Source organism: Cervus elaphus, chromosome 6 (genome assembly GCF_910594005.1).
Source record: "Cervus elaphus chromosome 6, mCerEla1.1, whole genome shotgun sequence".
Taxonomy (NCBI): domain Eukaryota; kingdom Metazoa; phylum Chordata; class Mammalia; order Artiodactyla; family Cervidae; genus Cervus; species Cervus elaphus.
Window position 1 is genome coordinate 17,661,907 of NC_057820.1, and position 19,636 is coordinate 17,681,542.

At 39.5% G+C, this 19,636-nt stretch overlaps 1 non-coding gene across 1 annotated transcript; it reads right to left on the bottom strand.

The window, feature by feature from the left end:
* Positions 1–10,001: 10,001 nt before the first annotated feature.
* TRNAW-CCA lies at positions 10,002–10,073 on the bottom strand. Its single transcript has one exon. It is a non-coding gene; the product is annotated as a tRNA-Trp (tRNA).
* Positions 10,074–19,636: the final 9,563 nt, after the last annotated feature.

Genomic DNA, 19,636 nt, shown 5'->3' on the forward strand with positions numbered 1-19,636 from the left:
CTTGAGGCTATCACTGCTACATTGTACTTTATTTACAGGTTTATTTGAGTCATTTAAGTACTGAAATTGGTGGTTCATTTCCTTTGTTCTTCCACATTGATCTCAAATGTTGCTGTTAAGAACATCCATTGCAGTGGTTATTTTATAGAATCAGAAGCAAGTAACAATAATTTTTTCCCTATTGAAACAAAATTAAGAATTAAGAAAAGAATTGTAAGTAGTTATTTTTTATTTGACAGCTCTTCTGGATTTATAGGAAAGGCCAAAATTTAATCTAAGTCCTCCATCCAGGAGGAAAACCAAGAACATGAGAACCAGATCCTGACCAATTTTTTTCTTCATCCTTAACAGGCAACAAACCAAAGGCAGATACCGAAGAATAAAAAAAAAAGAAAGAAAATATATTATGAGATTATTACATTCCAAACCAACAAGATAGCATTCAGTTATTCATCCAGGTGTTGAGAATCCTCCCTTCTCACCTATGAACGCTTGTTACTTGTTTCCATGTATCTCTCATCTCTTTTCTTTTTCCCACACAGAAAGATAACGGTAACACTAAGATATTTAACTACTACCTGTCTCCAAGATAAATTATAAACCATAATGTCATCCAGTCTCTATTTTACATATATGGGGCTCTGTGCAAAATAATTCATCAAGAGTTATTAAAACCAACCTCTTGGTACATTTAGTAACTAATAACAAAATAATAATGGCTGTGATCTCTTGACTACATAGTATGCTCCAGTCACTGTGCTAAGTGCTTTGACTACCTTATTTCATTGACTCTTTGCCACACCTTCCTAATACAAGGATAACTACAGTAAGTCCCTTACATAGGAAACTTCAAGTTGCAGACTTTCAAGGATGTGAATGCACTTTCCCAGGTCCAGTCACGTATGTTGGTTCACGTGTCTGTCACGTGCATGCTCCCTCTACATGTGGTTGGACTTTTGTGTACTTTATAGAGTACAGTAGTACAGTATCTTTATTTCAAGCCAAGAAGTCCAGAGCAAGTGTAAAGGTGGTGGTGCTGTAGCTGGTACTAAGAAGCACCAGCTATTGTTACTTTTCAAGGTATTGTACTGTAAGATTTAAAAGTTTCCTTTATTTTTGGGGTTAGTTTTTTATGCATTATTTGTGTGAAAAGTGTTACAAACCTATTACAGTACAGTACTATGTAGCTGATTATATAAGTTGGGTACTTAGGCTAACTTTGTTGGACTTATGAACACACTCTCAGAATGGAACTTGTTCATATCTAGGGGACTTACTATAACCTCATTTTACAGATAGGGAAACTGATGCTCCATAAGTATCAATGTCAGGATTCTAAACTCTGTGATCTTCATCACAGAGACTTTACTATGTCTTTCTCCCATTGGTTTTGGTTTTCTGTTTGTATCTAGAATTGTTTTTCTTCAGCCTAAAATGTTCCTTTAATATTTTTTACAGTTCAGGAGAAGTTCATATCCTTGTAGTTGGCATTATCTCAGCTTTTCTTTTTCATGTTGTTAAAATGACTGTGTTTTGCTCTCAGGTTTGCAGTGGATTCTCCTGGATATAGAATTTTAGGTTGACAGTTTTCTTTCTTCTTTTTCCAGAACTTTAATGAGCCTATTCCATTGTCTTCTGGCTTGCGGTGCTTTTGAGATGTCTGTGATCATTTTTACTTTTGTTCCCACGGTACATAGGGTGGGTTAATGCTTATTTCTCTTTATTATTCGATTATGTAATGCTTCTGTGTGGTTTTCTTTGTGGTATCCTGCTTAGGAGTCATTGAAGTTAAGACTTTCAAGATGGCGGAAAAGTAAGACCGGGAGATCACCTCCTTCCCCACAAACACATCACAAATATGTCTGCATGTGTCACAGCTCCCATACAACACCTTCTGAATACTAGCCGATGACCCCAGACTTCCAAAAAGGGGTCACTGAAATTTTCAGTCCGTGGGTTTGTTGTTTTCATCTAATTTGGAAAAAATTGACACATTTCTTCAAAAATTTATCTTCTGATCTTTTCCCCTCTCTCCTTCTGGGGTTCCAGCTAGGAAGCTGCTTTCTGTTGCCCCACAGGTCCTTGAGGTTCATTAACTATTTCTTGTCAGTCTCTTTTGCCTCTGAGTTTCAGTTTGGGTACCTTAAGTTGCTATGTCTACAAGTTCATTAACACTTTCTTTTTCTGTGCCCAAATTTCTGTTAACCCCACTTAATGTATCTTTGGCTTCCCAGGTGATGCTAGTGGTAAAGAACCTTTCTGACAATAAAGGAGATATGAAAGACAGAGGTTTGATCCCTGGTCAGGAAGATCCCCTAGAGAGGAAATGGCAACCCATTCCAGTATTCTTACCTGGAAAATCCCATAGACAGAGGAGCCTGGTGGGCTACAGTCCTAGGGTTGCAAAGAGTTGGATGTGACTGAGTGACTTGACACATGAAATACATCTTTACTGTACAAAACTAATTTCTCATTTTGTATGTAGTAGTTTTTCTCATCTTGTTCACATTTTCCTTTGATCCCATTTATATGTAACATCTGTTAAAATTTCTTTGTCTCTGATATTGGTCTTGTGTTTATTGACTGATGTTTCTCCTAGTTTCAGGTTTCATGTTCTTGCTTCTGAGGGCATGTCTAGTAATTTTTGATTGGGGATTGAAGATCATGAATTTGACATTGCTATATGTCTGGCTTTCATTGTCTTAAAGGGTGCTGCGTTTTATTCTGGTGGGCAGTTAAGTCATTTGCTGTTCCATTTGATCCTTTTGAGGATTGTTTAAATTTCTGATAGGGCAAATCTAGAGTAACTTATTCTCTGGGGCTGGTTTAGTCCTACTACAGATATATGACTCTTCTGGGGTGTGTACTGAATGCCCCAGGCATTCAATTAGGGCCACTTTCAGCCACATACTTGGCAGGATGCTTATATGCATTCGTAGAACTTTTCTTTTTCTTTCTTTTTTTTTTTTTTTCCCTGTCCCACCCAATCTCTTCGAACTTTTCTTTTTCTAAATAACTTCTTCTTTTCTAGCACTCCGGCCCACAAATTCTAGCTCCCTCAGCTTCTCTGAACTCCAGTATTTGTCTTTTCAACTCAAAGAGATCATGACAATCTACTCATCTTCCCACTTCCTGTACTATTATCTAAAAGGTACTTCCAGGAGGAATTCCAGGGTAATTGCAGGACTCAGTTGATTTACTTTCTCTTAAAATCATAGTCAGATGCTGACTATTGCCAATACCTGAAACATATATTTTATCCTGTTCATATATGTTATCATCTTGTATAGTTGTGTATAACAGGAAGGAAAATTCAGTCTTATCTACTTAAACATGGTCTTTTTAAGAGCTTTCTTTTTTAAGATGATATATACACCATCTCTTTAGGAATAAATCCACTGAGAAAAAATGATTTACTTGACATGTGTGTATTCTGTGATTAAAGAGAATATACAAACAGAAATGAGATATATCAAATCTTTTCACTGTTAATAAATAATAATGGTTGAAGCAAAAATAAACTCTTCCAAGAGCAGAATTTGTCAAGAATCAGAATTTTTAAGGTATTAACCTATTTTTTTTCCCCTTGGATTTAAAATCATTCTGTTTTCAAGACAGAAGAAAGTTATCTAAATTCCTTTATATACTAGCAAGATTGACATTCTTGCTCATGGGAATCTGGTAGCTGGGTTTAACAGTGTGAGAAAAATTCTCTTCTTTGGGCATTCTCTTAGAAGGGAAAAAACTCAGTTTGGTCTTTGCTTTGTTTTTCACATTAGAAGAGGGTTCAAGATTTTGTTTATTTATTCAAGTTTTATTTTAATGCTTTTTGTCCCTGGCTAGACCCTGGGGGGCAGAACAGTGTAACAGTAATAATGGTGGAGCCTATTTAAAGAATTTCAAACTCAAAAACACTTATCTTCCAACTCAACAGCTATAACTTTGTCCACAGCAGGCCCCCAACTTCTTTTTCCCCAAAGAATGACTGATTTCAACATAAAGGGGCCTCTTTTCCTAAGCTACCTCTTGGAATGGGGAGGGGAATGCATCTTCTTTTATACTTTCTCATTTTCTATAATCCGCTCATTTAAAGGGATCAAAGAAATTTTCTCTTTGCTGCAGAAAGATAGTGTTGCTGGCTCTTCACCATGAGGCTGTGCTTTTAGGGTTAATTTCCTGGGCTTGGCATGGGTTTGTGCTTACCGCTACACACACACACACACACACACACACACAGAGTTTTCTGGAGTTCCGAGAGTCCACTGGGATATCTTTGGAGCATTTCTGGTATCTGCCAGAAAATCTTGGAGGCCATCTCAGAATTCTACCAAATTTGACTACCCAAATGGACTATAGGATCTAATGTTTCCAAATATTTTTTTATCTCTCTCTCTCTGTGTATGTCTATATCCATGCAAAAAATATTGTATAAGGTGCTAACAATTGCTAAGGGCTTCCCCGGTGGTGCTACTGTTAAAAAACCCACCTGCTAATATAGGAGACTGGCCTTTCTCTGGTGGCTCAGACAGTAAGGAATCCGACGGCAATGCAGGGGACCCAGGTTTGATCCCTGGGTCAGGAAGATGCCCTGTAGAAGGGAATGGCTACCCACTTCAGTATTCTTGCCAGGAGAATTTCATGGACATAGCAGTCTGGCAGGCTACAGTCCATGGGGCCTCAGAGTAGGACAGGATCAAGCAACTACAAATTGTAACAATTGCTACCATTAGGCAGGTGGGAGAGTAAATGTTTATTTTCATCTTCTTTCTTATCTGTATTTGCTAACAGCTCTATATAGATGCATATGAAAATGATGACTCATTTTTAAAAGATTTAAGTAGTAACATTAAAATGATAACTCCACCTGACAAAGCGCATAGAACAAAATGCTGATGGTATTTCCTCAATTATTGACTTTCTTACCAGTTGCATTAATTTGACTTAATATGTCTTTAAAACAGAGGCACTTAGGGCAGGGGTAAATGTATAGCACTTTGCTATGCTTGCTTTGAGAACACCAAAAATGGAAAGGTGGAGACATTGATAGGGGCACTCATTATGGAGCTCACAAGGAGGGTGTTTCCTCCCAGCATGAATTTCTCATTAAATAGAAGTACAGAAGATTCATGACATTGCTCCTGACAGCACTGAAATTCACTTTAATGGGGGTATGACCTAAAACAAACCTCTGATACCTGATCATGATGATGGGCTGTTTATTTATTTCTTCTCCTTCATTTCCAGCAGGGGAGATGATTAATGCACCTATCTTTGTCGTGATGGCCTCTGTGGACAAGGTGCCTCTTTGAAGGACAGTCACTGTTTTAAAGTGCTGATCCATCTCATTTTTTCCTTTCAGGTGTCTGTGGAAGGACACCAATGTGAACCCATGAGAATAGCCTTCCAACCTGTGTGGGAGGAAAATGGTCAAACTAGGATACTTGGAGAGTTTTATTGCTCGAATCGCAGGTGAGAAAATTTTCAGATGATATAGGAAGCTTTTGGCTGGTATAAACCATGTCCAGGTAAAATGCTGCCATATGATGGTGGGCAGTTGCCTGATGTGGGGAAACAGACAAGTCAAAAAACAACTGAGTTGTTTTGTTATTATTTACTGTTGTGATAAACTCCACCTAACATGAAATTTGGGCTTCCCTGGTGGCTCAGATGGTAGGGAATGAGCCTGCAATGAGGGAGACCTGGGTTCAGTCCCTGGGTTGGGAAGATCCCCTGGAGGAGGGCATGGCAACCCACTCCAGTGTTCTTACCTGGAGAATCCCCATAGACATAGGAGCCTGGCGGGCTACAGTCCACCGGGTCACAAAGAGTCGGACACGACTGAGCGACTAAGCACACACACAACTAAGCACAACATGAAATTTACCATCTTAGCCATTTTAAAGTATACAGTTCAGTAGTGTTAAATATCTTCATATTGTCATGCAAGCAATCTCCAGAACTTTCTCGCCTTGCAATGCTGAAGTTCTAGACTCATTAAACATCAACTTCCCACTTCTCCCTCCTCGGCCCCTGGTAACTATCCTCCTACTTTTTGCTTCTATGAATTTGACTTTTCTAGGTAACTCATATCAGTGGAATTCTACATTATTTGTCTTTTTGTGATGTGCTCACATCACTATCACTTAGCATAATGTCCTCAAGTTTCATCCATGTTGTACCATATGTCTGAATTTCCTTTCTTTTTAAGGCTGAATAGTTTTCCACTGTATGTATATACTACATTTTGTTATCCATTCAACCATTGACCGACACCTGTGTTACTTCCACCTTTTGGCTATTGTGAACAATCCTGCTTTGAACATGGGTGTGCAAATACCTCTTCCAGGCTCTACTTTTAATTTGGGGGAGTATATATCTGGAATTGGGATTGTTGGGTCACATGGTAATTCTATTTTTAATTTTTTGAGGAATGGGCATACTCTTTCTACAGTGCCTGCATCATTTTACATTCCCAACAAATTGTTATTTTTGTGGCTATGCTTTACTATACATTTGCCATAACTCAGATTACTATAGACTATAACTAGATTTTTAAGTAACCTGAGAGCAGAGATAATTTCCTAGAAATTCAGGATATTTTGTAGAATTTTGCATCCCTGTAGCATAGTGCTGAGGACATGGTAGGTATCAAATGCTAACTGATGAACCATATCTGAAGGCCAATAATTCCATATATAAAAAGCATAGATGTTATTTTGCTCACAAAGGTTCATCTAGTCAAAGCTGTGGTTTTTCCAATAGTCACGTATAGATGTGAGAGTTGGACCATAAAGACAGCTGAGTGCCAAAGAATTGATGCTTTTGAACTGTGGTGTTGGAGAAGACTCCTGAGAGTCCCTTGGACTGCAAGGAGATCCAACCAGTCCATCCTAAAGGAAATCAATCCTGAATATGCATGGAAGGACTGATGCTGAAGCTGAAGCACCAATACTTTGGCTACCTCATGTGAAGAACTGACTCACTGGAAAAGCCCCTGATGCTGGGAAAGATTGAAGGCAGGAGGAGAAGGGGATGACAGAGGATGAGATGGTTGGATGGCATCACCGACTCAATGGACATGAGTTTGAGCAGGAGTTGGTGATGGACAGGGAAGCCTGGTGTGCTACAGTCCATGGGGTCACAAAGAGTTGGACACAACTGAGCGACCTAACTGAATTGACTGAATTACGTTCTAACACTCCATCACTGGGAGATAAGTGTCAGAAACTACTTGAGAGTGAGGATTTTGATGCAAGAATGTCAGGAGATAGAGACCACTATGCAATCCTTTAGGCCAGGTATCCATTGTCATCATTTCAGTGATATATCCTTTGTTTGACAGAGATGCGAACATCTCTGCTTTATGGCAAAAATAGAGACAGGATGGGAAAACTGAAAGACCCAGCAAACATAGAGACTGATGGTAGGTATATTCAGAAACACCTCACATAAACGGTATAAAGGAGAAAGAGCTGTCATTTTCAACCTTCAATGAACTTACTGATTTTGAATTGCCTTTTGAAATAAAGATCCCTGTACTCTCTGGGATTCCCTTTCAGCTAGGTCCAGTCTAAGTCTGAAAAACCAGCATTTTAATAAACATCAGAGAAAATTAACTGGAAACAGATGATTCCCACCATATTTAGATGTTGTCAGGTGATAAAACCAACTCACGATTCCCTGTGTTAACATGGGGAAATGAGGGGTGTCCTCAAAGACTCATGTGCTGCGCTACACCATGTAACCTGTGCTGAGCTGGCTGTTTCATCATTTGGAGGACTTGCTGCTTGAAGAAATACCTATATCCCCAGTTCTCAACTTGTGCTGAGTTATTCTCTACAATAACCAGTGTGATCCTTCACTCTAAACCTACACAGGCTGGGAATTTTGGAAAAGGTCTCTTCCAGGTTCTAGGATGATGATCAAATCCAAGACACAGTTGAGTATTTTAGATGAAAGAACCCAGGTGGTGACCTTGACAATTAACCCAAATGTCATCTGGGCTTCCTTGATTCTTTGAGTCATAGGTAAATTTGATTCAAATACAGTATTACAGTCTGTACAAGTCTGTCCCCTTCCTAATGATCAGTTCACATTCTATGTATAATTCCTCTAAGGGCCTTGGTCTCTTGACCCTGTTGGTTGGGCTCTACTTAAGCAAGTGCAGACATTTTAACTTCCTTTTAATTTTCAGTAAGAAACCCACTCATGAACATTCTGAGGTTAATAACATTACTGAAAATCCATGGGTTTACAGAGAGGCATCATACTGTTGTAGGGTTTCCTGATAGCTCAGATAGTAAAGAATCTGTCTGTAATGTGGGAGACCTGGGTTCGATCCCTGGATTGGGAAGATCCCCTGGAGAAGGGAATGGCTACCCACTCCCAGTATCCTTGCTTGGAGAATTCCATGAACTGAGGAGCCTGACAGGCTACAGTCCGTGGGGTCACAAGGAGTCAGACACGACTGAGTGACTAACACACGTGCACATCGTACTGCTTCATGGCAGTGGGCCATCATTTTCTATTTTTCCCATGCCATCTTTTGTTGAATTTAGAAAAATTCATGCTCCCAATATGTACCCTTCCTGGGCATAGAGCTCCCTGGGAATTGTAGTAGAGATCATTATTCACCCTGGGACTTTTGCCATCTGCAATCTACCACCTCTATCAGAATCTGAGCAAATTAAATTTTTTTCTACTGTACTTTTACCACCAACAAATCTCTTGGGGGAATATGTTGTATTAATGTTTGTTTAAGATATTTTCTCAGGACCCAGGGTCCTGAGTCCAAACTATAGAATGAGCACGAAAACCATATAAAAATCTTGAGGATGGTATGTAGAGGCGATGCCCCCATTAGACTCTCTCAGTTTGGCCCAAACCTCTCTTGTTCCCCAAACCAAAGATGGTTTCCAATGATACAGACTGCAGCTCACAGAATCATATGATGTCTTTAGCATGGAGTAGGCTGCCCTGAAACTGGGATCAAGATAGCCAAGCAACCTCCTTGATTTGTTTCTCTTTAGATTCATGTCCGAATTTTAGAAGTCTGTGTTTTTAACATTTAAATGGTAGGTCACACTAAGAAATAGAGAGAAAAAAGGGTTTTTGCTTCATCAGTGATTTATTTACATTATTTTTATATAACCACCTTGTACTGTGCTAAGTCGCTTCAGCCGTGTCTTGACTCTTTGCGGCCCTGTGGATTATAGTCTATCAGTCTCCTTTGTCCATGGGATTTCCCAGGCAAGAATACTAGATTGGTTGCCTTTTCCTCCTCCAGGGGACCTTCCCAACCCTGGGGTCCAACCTGCATCTCTTATGTCTCCTGCATTGGCAGGCAAGTTCTTTACCACTAGCACCACTTATCCTAATTCATATCTTTGGGCTTGACCCACCCATACAGTTTCTTGATCTCTTAAGGTGAGGAGATGGGATGATGGAAGAAGAGTTGACTGGAAAGAGTCTTCTTCTACAGCCATTAATCAGTTTTTTCAAATTGTCCCCATAGTGCTTAATTTGAAATGAAAATAGAAGCCATGTTCTTTTAATGAAAAGTTGACTTACATCTTTCTCCACAAGCTGCCATCTTGAATGCTGGATTTGCATAGAACAGGAATTTATAATCCAGATTTGAACTCAGTTAAGAATTTTTTTGTTTTGAAAAACATGAAAGCTTAATGAAAATACATATCAAATGATACAGAATATGAAAAGTACTGGAAAACTAGAAGAATTGACTGGAAATAAACCTGCCATAAATTAACCTGTTTTCAGTACTTAGGACATGGAAGTAACCTAGATATCCATTGACAGATGAATGGATACAGAAATTGTGGTACATATATACAGTGGATTATTGAAAGTGAAAGTGAAGTCGCTCAGTCGTGTCTGACTCTTTGTGACCCCGTGGACTGTAGCCTACCAGGCTCCTCCATCCATGGGATTCTCCAGGCAAGAATACTAGAGTGGGTTACCATTTCCTTCTCCAGGGGATCTTCCCAACCCAGGGATCGAACCTGGGTCTCCCGCATTGGAGGCAGATGCTTTAACCTCTGAGCCACCAGGGAAGCCCAAAGCAAAACATTTGAGTCAGTTCTAATGAGGTAGATGAACCTGGAGCTTATTGCACAGAGTAAGTCAGAAAGAGAAAGACAAATATTGCATATTAATGCATATGTACAGAATCTAGAAAGATCATATTGATGAACATATTTGCGGGGCAGCAATGATGATGCAGACATAGAGAACAGACTTGAGGACACAGTTGGGATGGAGAGGGTGTGATGAATTGAGAAAGTAGCATGGAAACATATACCTTACCATATATAAACTAAATAGCCAGTGGGAATTTGCTGTGTGATGCAGGGGGCTCAGCCTAGTGCTCTGTGACAACCTAGAGGGATGGAATGGGGTGGGGGATGGGAGAGAGGTTCAAAAGGGAGGGGACATATGAATACCTGCAACTGATTCATGTTGATGTATGGCGGAAACCAGCACTATATTGTAAAGCAATTATCCTCCAATAAAACATTTCTTAAAAAATTGACCTGTTTTCTACAAGTGGAAATGGCAAGGCAGTTATATTGAAACAGAATAAGATTTTCAAAACCAATAGTTTTTGTTATTAGATTGTTGTCCCAACACTACGGATAGTTTGTTGTCATTTGGTGATTGTGCCAATCTATTTAATTCTTTTTTTCTCAAGAAGCACAAAAGTTATGTAGTTGAAGTTTCTTTCTTTACAATGCAACTCTATTCTCTCTTTTTGTTATTCTACTATAGTCAAAAGTCATTTAAACAAAGAATTCATCTAGTCAATCTGAATTATGGACTTCTTTAAAAACTAGAAGCAGATTTTTATTCTGGCATTCAGTATATATACTTTATGTTTTTCACTCTTTTAAAAATTGAAGTATAGTTGATGTACAATATTATATGTTACAGATATGCAGTATAATGATTCACAGTTTTTAAAGGTTATACTCCATTTACTGTTATTATAAAATATTGGCTCTATGGAACTCTATTTTTATTTAGTTGAAGAAGAGCCAGCATTGGTCATTGGGTCATTTATTGAGATCATACAGTTTCATTAAACAGCTATTGTGTTTAGTGAAATATTAATTTTATTGAATACCTGTTATGTACTCCCTGTATTAAGCACTGAATATATAATAGTGAACAAGACAGAGCACCTGGGATGAAAGCCTTTAAAATAAATAAAATAATTAGAAATGGTGAATAGAGACATTAAGCAGAAGACAACGAAAAGAAAACTGAGATAGGGAGTAGAAGGGTGTGTATACTTTATAGACAAGGTCGTGGAAGGCCTGTTGAAGAAGGTGATCTTGCCATTTCCTTCTCCAGGGGATCTTCCAGACCTAGGGATTGAACTTGCGTCTCTTGTGTCTCCTGCATTGGCAGGCAGATTCTGTGCCACCTGGGAAGCCCTAATAGGCAGAGGTTAAATAAATATTTATTGAATATATAGGTGTCTCATGCGCTCAATTAGCTTGAGATGCAACTGCTCTGAGCTCCCAGTACCTAGCAGAGTGCAATGCACAAGGTACATATGAAGGATTAATTTAGGGGCTTGACAGAAGGACCACATCGAAGTGAATATTTTATTTGGGTTTTTTTTTCTCCTCTTACTTTACTGTGCAATCTTACCTGCACAGAGGAACATTTTTCTATGAATTATTCATTCAGCACACACCTTATAAAACATCTAATGTCTCTAATCTTTGGGAACCATGGGGCTTCCCCAACCAGTATTTAGAGAAAAATCTCAGTGGTAGCACTTTACCAGTTTACCCTCTCAGCTCTTTTTCAGTTCTTGGCTCGTGTGAATAAGGAGGCCAGCCTGCTCTTCTGGGAATGCACAGCATGGATATATATATTTTTACTATCGCAGCAGAATTGTTTTGAATACACTTCGGTCATGAGGTTAAAGCTCTCCATGAGGAATACTTCAGCCATAATTCTGCTGCCCTCTAGCCGAGCACTGAAGTCCCTCTGGAATGCTGGCATTACCCTTCAAGAATGGTTCTGAAACGACTTGACTCACTTGCCCAGCCTTTCTATTCCTATTGAAATTCTTCCAGAATGCTGGCAGTAAACTTCAGTCAGATGCCAGCATCCCTTTTATGTTCCACAAAGGTTTCTGTAACAATTTATTACATGATGCAACACAAGCTTATTTCTTGGAAAAGCTGATCAAAACTGTCCTGATAGATATCCTGTTGTTGGTTTATTTCAGATTTACTGGTAACTCTGAGTGATTATCTAAAGGGATTGTGAAAGGACCATAGTGTATAGATGAAAGGGCTGGATTTCTTGGTTAGATTCTGCTGCCACTACGTTTACTACCACTGCTATTTATTTATTCTTCCAATTATTATTTTCAGAGAGACCAGGTCTTGAGTCCTGGCTCCAACACTTACAGTGAATAAAAGCCAGTGAACTTGGTCAGAAACAAAATGTATCCTTGTAAGCTGGCCCCAAAATCACTATGATGGTGACTGCAGCCATGAAATTAAAGATGCTTGGTCCTTGGAAGGAAAGCTGTGACAAAACGAGGCAGCATATTTTAAAAAGTACAGAAATCACTTTACTGACAAAGATCTGTCTAGTCAAAGCTATGGCTTTTCCAGTAGTCATATATGGATGTGAGAGTTGGGCCATAAATAAAGCTGAGCACCAAAGAATTAATGCTTTCAAACTGTAACGTTGGAGAAGACTCTTGAGAGTCCCTTGGACTGCAAGGAGATCCAACCAGTCCATCCTAAAGGAAATCAAACCTTGAATGTTCATTGGAAGGACTGATGCTGAACCTGAATTTACAATTCTTTGGCCACCTGATGTGAAGGGCCAACTCACTGGAAAAGCCCCTGATGCTGGGAAAGATTGGAGGCAGGAGGAGAAGGCGACGACAGAGGATGAGGTGGTTGGGTGGCATCATCAGCTCGATGGACATGTGTTTGATCAAACTCCAGGAGACAGTGAAGGACAGGGAAGCCTAGGGTGTTGCAGTCCATTGGGTGGCAAAGAGTTGGACACAACTTAGCAATTGAACGACAACAAAAACAAGTTGGCCCCAAACCTGAACAACACATAGAAATCAAATTATTTTCAAAACTCAAATGCATGGGACTATATGTATTTTTCATTCACCCATTAATTCATTTATCATACATATGTTAAGTACATACTATATGCTGTGCCAAGTACTAGAAACATACATAGCTGGACATTATAGATATGGAATTTATAATCTAGGTGGGGGCTGTGCTGTGATTTGTCACTTTGTCTGAAGATAACAAACTACCCCAAGAACTTAGTGGTTCAAAACAACAAGTATTTGTATAGTTCACAGTTCTTCAAGCCCACAATTGGTGCTGAGCTCAGCTGCATTTTTATTCTGGTTTTGGCTGGCTTCCTCATGATTAAGGTCAGTGCCAAGCTGACTGGGAGCTGGTTAGTTTCGGATGGCTTCATCTGGGCTGGCTGACTTGGCAGAGTCCTGCCCAACATGACTCTCATATTCCGGCAGGCCAGTCCACGCTTGGTCATCTAGGCATCTGAGCAAGGCTCCAAAAGAGAGAACCGAAGCACCCAGGACCTCTGGAGGCCTGCTCAGAACTGGCACACTTCCTTCTATTGCATTTTGCTCCTCAAAAGACTTTCAATTTTCACTTGTAAGTTATATCTCAATGAAAGTTGGAAACATTTTAATTTCATACAGTAGCATTATTTTCTCCATCACCTCAAGTTGGGATAACCGATGGTTTTTCTATTTTTCTAATTTTGATGCCGTCTTTTTAATTTTAAGTAATCAGCAGATAGTATAATTTGCAACACATCAATAACCAAAGGATAGCCAGCTCTTTGGTTTTGACATTCTCTATAACCAGACTGTGGTAAATTCAACATAGAATAGTCTAGAAGAGATTTAGTGTTCTCACTCAGTCATGTCTGACTCTGTGCAACCCCATGGACTGTAGCCTGGCAGACTCCTCTGTCCATGTGATTTTCCAGGCAAGAATATTGGAGAGGTTGACATGGCCTTCTCCAGAGGATCTTCCCAACCCAAGGATTGAACCTGGGTCTCCTGAGTTGCAGGCAAATTCTTTACAGTCTGAGCCACCTGGGAAGCCTTTAAAATACAAGGCATATTTATAGTGCTGACCTTACTAAGCTTTACAAAAGTGGTATTCTCTTGAAGAATGCATTACAAAGTTTGTCCAAATCCAGTAATCTGAAAGGAACTGTTAAGGTGTTTGAATCCTGATTTAATTCTATGGACTGAGAATTCCTAGAGCCTGATTTTGCTTTATTATTATTATTGTTATTATCATCAGTGACAGGAGGCAGCATTGTTCCACATATGGGGACTAGGAACATGTACATGGAAGGTTTTGATTGACATTTAAGTCTCTTTCCCCTTTTCAGTGTAAATTTTTCCTTAATGGTAGGAGACTGTACACTTGAAATAATGTGCATGGCTTATCTTTCTTAATACTGAAAAAAGTCACAGGTGGTTGAATTAATAAGAAAGGAGTATGTCATATATTTATGGCAACCAGGACGTGTTGGACAGTTTTAAATTCAAATATTTTGACCAGTTGTTAAACCATGTATTAAAATAAAACTTACAGTTTTGGAAATACAGTTACTTGAACAGTAATAGAGAGATTGCTAGGTCAAGAGGCATGAGTTCAGGTATGAGCTTTCAGTCTTAATTGCTGAGTATTTTGAAATGTTTGTATAGTTTGATAGAAAAGAATGAGTTTTGTCGTCTGATGGGGCTGGTTTCAAAATTTAGGTTTTCTACCTGCCTGTCCTTAGAAAAGTTACATTTTAAAACTTCCTGAGCAATTATTTCCTTATCTGTAAATTCTGAAAAATTACCCTGACCTCATAAGAAACGGCAACCTACTCCAGTATTTTTGCCTGGAAATCCCATGGACAGAGGAGGCTGGCGGGCTACAGTCCATGGTGTTGCAAAAGAGTCTGACACAACTTAGCGACAAACAACAACAACAATATGAGATTTGAGGATAAAATGAAATAATATGTGTCAACCCAGTGACTCTAAGCCTGGCACACAGTAAATTTTTTTCCTATTTAATTTATTTAATTGGAATATAATGGCTTTACGAGGTTGTATTAGTTTCTGCAGTATAGTGAAGTGAATTAGCTATAGGCATACATATATTTGCTTCCTTGTGGACCTCCCTCTCACTCCCATCCCCATCCCATCCCTCTAGGTCATCACAGAGCACCAAGCTGAGCTCTACGTGCTTTATACTAACAGGAGGCTCCCACTAGCTATCTGTTTTATACATAGTAGGGTGTATGTGTCAATCCTAATCTCCCAATTCGTTTTACCCTTCCCCTCCCCGCCTCCCATGTCCTCATATTCCTTTCTCTATGTTTACCTCTCTATTCCTGCTTTGGAAATAGGTTCATCACCACCATTTTCCTAGATTCCATATATATATATATATCTACATGTTAGTATCAATATTTCTTTTGTATGGTAGACTCTAGTGTCCCATGACAGATGCGTGGATAAAGAAGATATGGTACATATATACAATGGAATATTACTCAGCCACTAAAAGGAATGACATAGGGTCATTTGCAATGTTTCTATTTTTTGTTTCCAAAATGGAGCTATGACACAGTGGAGCACTGCAGGCTTGTGCCTCAGAGCATGGGATCTGAGTAGGAAAATCTGCGTTAAATTTCCAGCTGCGCCACTACAAAACTGTAAATTTGAGCAACTTTTGAACTGAAATTTCAGCTTCGGCCTGGAGTTCCTCCCTGGTCTGCTATATGGTCTCACCTTAGATTGTGAACAGCCAATTAGCTAAATGCCAATTTCAACATCACTTCTGAAATCCTTTAATTTGTACATGATCAAATAAGGTACCATCCTATCTAGGCAGCAAAATGATTTTGTGTAAGCAAGGTATGTGTTTCAGATGCATTCTTAGTTAATGTAATGGTTTGGATTATTATTCAGGAAATAGTCAATCCTCTGTCCTCCTATGTGTATGGACTATACTTCCCTTCCCTATCAATATTGGGCTTGGCCATGTGATGTGCTTTGGACAATGGAATGTTAGTGGCTGTGATTCAGGGATGTGCTCGTGTGATGGGTTTGCCATCTTCCTCCTCTGCCACCACCATGCAAAGAACTTCTTCTGAGCATCTGGGGTCCAGAAGGCCCACCTTCAGAGCAGACCTGAGCACAAGTTACAGTGAAGAGCCAAGTTCAGCTCACCGTGCAGCTAGAATCAGTCATGCGGCCTAGGTCAGCTGGCTTTCAGCTGATCTACAGTATGAACAAGAATAAATAACGGTGGTTTAAACCACTGAGTCTTGGGGCAATTGGTTATATAGCATAGCTGTCTAATACAGCTTGTGAATATGCACTTTCAAATGTCAGAGGTAAGCATTTGAGATTTAACTTGGAAAAATATTTCTTAACAACATTATCTCATAAAATGCTATTATCTGGTTTTGATATGTAAATGCTTGTTATTGAAATAATACTGTTACAATGGGCTTCCCTGGTAGCTCAGTAGTAAAAGATCCCCCTGCCAATGCAAGTGACAAGGATTTGATCCCTGAGTGGGGAAATCCCCTATAGAAGGAAATGGCAACCCACTCCAGCATTCTTCCCTGGGAAATCCCATGGGTAAAGGAGCCTGGAGGGCTACAGTCCACTGGGTCACAAAGAGTCAGACGAGTTTGCAACTGAGCACACACGCAAGCACAGTTACAATAATTACCAATGATTATAAAAGCTGTTTATATATCATGTCATTCCTTTTGTATATCCATTTTAGGATGTTTATATCATCCTAAAAGATGCTGCTGTTAAAGTGTTGCACTTAATATGCCAGCAAATTTAGAAAACTCAGCAGTGGTCACAGGACTGGAAAAGATCAGTTTTCATTCCAATCCCAAAGAAAGGCAATGCCAAAGAATGTTCAAACTACCTCACAATTGCACTTGTCTCACATGCTAGCAAAGTAATTCTCAAAATTCTCCAAGTGAGTCCCCAATAGTACATGAACCGAGAACTTCCAGATGTTCAAGCTGGATCTAGAAAAGGCAGAGGAACCAGAGGTCAAATTGCCAACATCTGTTATATCATTGAAAAAGCAAGAGAATTCCAGAAAAACATCTACTTCTGCTTCATTGACTATGCTAAAGCCTTTGACTGTGTGGGTCACAATAAACTGGAAAATTCTTAAAGAGGTGGGAATATCAGACCACCTTACCTGCCTCCTGAGAAATTTGTATGCAGGTCAAGAAGCAACAGTTACAACTGGACATAGAACAATGGACAGGTTCCAAATTGGTAAAGGAGTACGTCAAGCCTGTATATTGTCACTCTGTTTATTTAACTTATATGCAGAGTACATCATGCAAAATGCCAGACTGGATGAAGCAGAAGCTGGAATCAAGATTGCAAGGAGAAATATTAATAACCTCAAATATGCAGATGACACCACCCTTATGGCAGAAAGTGAAGAGGAACTAAAGAGCCTCTTGATGAAGGTTAAAGAGGAGAGTGAAAAAGTTGGCTTAAAGCTCAACATTTGAAAAACTAAGATCTTGTCATCCGGTCCCATCACTTCATGGCAAATAGATGGGGAAACAATGGAAAGTGACAGATTTTATTTTCTTGGGCTCCAAAATCACTGCAGATGGTGACTGCAGCCATGACATTAAAAGATGCTTGCTCCTTGGAGGAAAAACTATGACCAACCTAGACAGCACATTAAAAAGCAGAGACATTACTTTACTGACAAAGGTCCATATAGTTAAAGCTATGATTTTTCCAGCAGTCATGTATGGAAGTGAGAGTTGGACCATAAAGAAAGCTGAGCACCAAAGAACTGGTGCTTTTGAACTGTGATGTTGGAGAAGACTCTTTAGAGTCCCTTGGACTGAAAGAAGATTAAATCAGTCAATTCTAAAGGAAATCAGTCCTGGATATTCATTGGTACTGAAGCTGAAGGTTCAATACACTGACCACCTGATGCAACGAACTGACTCATTGGAAAAGCCCCTGATGCTGGGAAAGATTGAAGGCAGGAGTAGAAGAGGGCGGCAGAGGATGAGATGGTTGGATGGCATCACTGAATCGGTGGACATGAATTTGAGCAAACTTTGCAAGTTGGTGATGGACAGGGAAGCCTTGCATGCTACAGTGGATGGGGTCTCAAAGAGTTGGACTCAAGTGAGCTACTGAACTGATAAAAGCTGTTGACTTTTTATACAGAAATCTTTCACAGAACTTTCAAATATTCAAGTAGGGAAACATTTTCAACATGAATATTAAAAGAGTTCGTTACTGAGATATTTTGAGCAAAAATATATTCTTTGATCCAATAAATACTTATAAGAGTTAAAATAATAGCTGGACTGTAGCCCACCAGGGTTTCTCTGTCCATGGAATTCTCCAAACGAGAATATTAGAGTGGGTAGCCATTCCCTTCACCAGGGTATCTCCCCCATCCAGGGATCAAGCCTGGGATTCACTAATCTTAGGCAAAGTCTTTACTGTCTGTGACACCAGGGAAGCCCAAAATAATATAAGGGAAAATAATAGAGATTAGATTAAATCATAATATCAGTCTTTGTAGATGTGTCTAGTGTAGTAGTGATTTGTATGTTGAACAAATACCACTGAGAACTGATTTAAGATCTCACACCTTAATTTCAGAGAAGCCATCTGAATAAATGGTTCTGGTAATCTTAGACTTCTTGAGCTTTGGTAAAGAAGAGTTCTATGAATGAGGCATTTGTTTTCATCATCATATTTTCATCATCATGAATCAGTCAGGATAATTTGGCTGTTACTTTGGTTGAAACGAATAGGAACAAATTGGCTGCTTACATAAAAGGACTGTTTATTGGAAGGATATTGAACAGCTGGCAGGCTAAAAGAGGAGACCCTGATCCAGGGCTGGAAGGTGGGAAGCAGAGTTCTAAGCAGGTGGTGTTCCCTAGTAGTTTCTCCACAGTGCTTTTTATAGAATGGCCAAAGCCATTTTCTGCTTTACTGTTACTTTAAGATTCAAATTCCAGGAATTGGGCAACTGAATAGCTTAGCCAGGAGAGTGGTAGAGATTCACTGCAAATTACAGGAGAACTATGATTTCCACCAAAGATGTCAAGAAGTAGAATGGATACAGGTCAACCAAAGGATACCACCTCATCTTTGCACTTACCAGCATTGTCATGAATATTGCTCATCATGATCACTTTTATTTATTATTTTTGGCTGTGTTGGGTCTTTGTTGCTGTGCTGTAGCTTCCTCTAGTTACAGCAAGTGATGGCCACTCATCATTGCAGTGTGCAGGTTTCTCACTGCGGTGACTTCTCTTGTTGCAGAGCATGGGCTCTAGGCATACGTGATTCAGTAGTTGCAGCACACAGCCTCAGTAGTTTCAGAGTGCAGGCTTGGTTGCTCTGTGGCGTGTGGAGTCTTCCTGAACCAGGGATCAAACCATGATCTCTGCATTGGCGGGTGGATTCTCATCCACTGTACCACCAGGAGAGTCTGCCATGATTGTTTTTATTATTAATTGCTAGAAGGTTGTT